This window comes from Hyla sarda, unplaced genomic scaffold, assembly GCF_029499605.1.
Source record: "Hyla sarda isolate aHylSar1 unplaced genomic scaffold, aHylSar1.hap1 scaffold_31, whole genome shotgun sequence".
NCBI classification, from domain to species: domain Eukaryota; kingdom Metazoa; phylum Chordata; class Amphibia; order Anura; family Hylidae; genus Hyla; species Hyla sarda.
Genome location: NW_026609824.1, coordinates 798,123 through 800,000, shown reverse-complemented (window position 1 = coordinate 800,000; position 1,878 = coordinate 798,123). Strand labels below are relative to the sequence as shown.

At 46.0% G+C, this 1,878-nt stretch overlaps 1 pseudogene; it reads left to right on the top strand.

The window, feature by feature from the left end:
- The first annotated feature begins 155 nt into the window (after positions 1-155).
- On the top strand, positions 156-258 carry LOC130328577 (U2 spliceosomal RNA; annotated as a pseudogene).
- The last annotated feature ends 1,620 nt before the right edge of the window (positions 259-1,878 follow it).

Sequence of the window (1,878 nt, the reverse complement as noted above, 5' to 3'; positions counted from 1 at the left end):
ATGATATGGGTTTAGGGTCTGCTGTGTGTACTGGTGGGTGACTGCCACCCAGCCAGAGTGTGTATGGGAGGCTGCCAGCCAGCCTCCCTTCCTACAAGTAGTGATGGTGCATGTGAAGGGGACAGCGTTGGTTCCTCCCCTTTCACAGTTATCACTTCTCATCCTTCCTTTTGGGTGGTATCAAATGTGGTGTCTGTTTATATCAGTTTAATATCTGATATGTCCCCTATCTGGTAGCATATATTAAGTGCACCACCAGGTTTCAGTGTTGGAAAGAAAGATTACCTGTTTATTTGCTGCAGCTGCTTGCTGGCTAGTCCAGTGGGTCCCTACTGCAGGCAAAAGACAATAGGTGGTGCCTATGTGCCTATGTAGATAGGACATCAGCTATGAGGCATTTGTTTGTACAAACTGCTGCTCACAACTAATGTTGTAATATAGTGTCTCCATCTGCTGGTGGTATTGAATAAGCAATAGTGCAATGATAGGGTCTGAAAAAGAAGAAAAATAAGAAGCAGCAGCATAGGAAAGAAGGAAAACATGGAGAGAAGAAAAAAAGAAGGTAAAAATGAGGTGAAAACATGTTTAAAAAAGTATTTCCATCTCTCTCTCTATATATATATATATATTTAAAAGAAAAAAAAATTATATATATACATATAGAGAGAGAGAGATAAATATATATATAGAGATAGATGGGTGGATAGATAGATAGATAGACATACATACATACATACACACATACACACATACACACATACACACATACATACATACATACATATGTGTGTATTGTTGGAGTTGCAAACATGAGTGCACTTGACAAACTCAGTGCGGCTATTCCCCATTGAAAGATTGTTGCACCCAGGACCCTTAGCACTGGGATATGCTACTCAATACCACTGGCATGGCCAGGTGTAAACAACATCTGACCTTTGTTGTGTATGTAACCATGGAGATTGTGATGTCGCCTAGGCCCACCAAAGAACAGCCTTGTCAGAAGCAGCACTGCCATGAGCAGAAGTAGTAGCAGCACCATAGGTTGTCAAATAAGTTGGATTTAACCAAGACAAGTGAGTCCAATAGGATGCAGGTATGTCCTCTATCCTTACAGCTTCCCGTGGCTGTTGGTTTTATACCGTTTGGGGACAGCCAAGAAGGCGTCAGCAGGCAACACAGGTAAGTGTGTGCTTGTATGTGTGTGTGTGTGTGTGTGTGTGTGTGTGTTTCCTATGCAGATCCTAAACCCAGTATCAAATGCAAGTAGGAGGAGTAAGAAGGGTTCCTGCCAAAGCCAGGTTATGGATTGCATTTAAAAATGGTCCATCAGAGTGAAATGGACTCCCATATTCCTGCTTAGCAATAATGATATGGGTTTAGGGTCTGCTGTGTGTACTGGTGGGTGACTGCCACCCAGCCAGAGTGTGTATGGGAGGCTGCCAGCCAGCCTCCCTTCCTACAAGTAGTGATTGTGCATGTGAAGGGGACAGCGTTGGTTCCTCCCCTTTCACAGGTGTTAAGCCTAATTGGCTTTATTTGTGGGAGTGGCGTGGGGTATATAATCACCCCTCTCCCACACCTGGGGGCGTGTGTTACGTTGGCGGTAGTTCTCTAGTAGTCTACCGTGTTAGTGCATACGTCCCCCCCCTCTGGAGTGTCGTTGGTAGTGTGTAACGGTTCTATCCCCCGTCCTCGCAGAGGTTGGTTAGGTAAGTGCCAGTGTGGCTCTATGTTGTTCAGCCCGGGTTCGTAGTGCCGGAGCAGGCTCACCCCCAGCTGGGTCGCTTGCCTCCTCGCGCTCCCCCAGGTTTTTTGTACCCCGGTTTTTCTTGCATGTTTTCCCCTTCCCGTGTTCCCTCACCGCTCACCTGGCCCGCC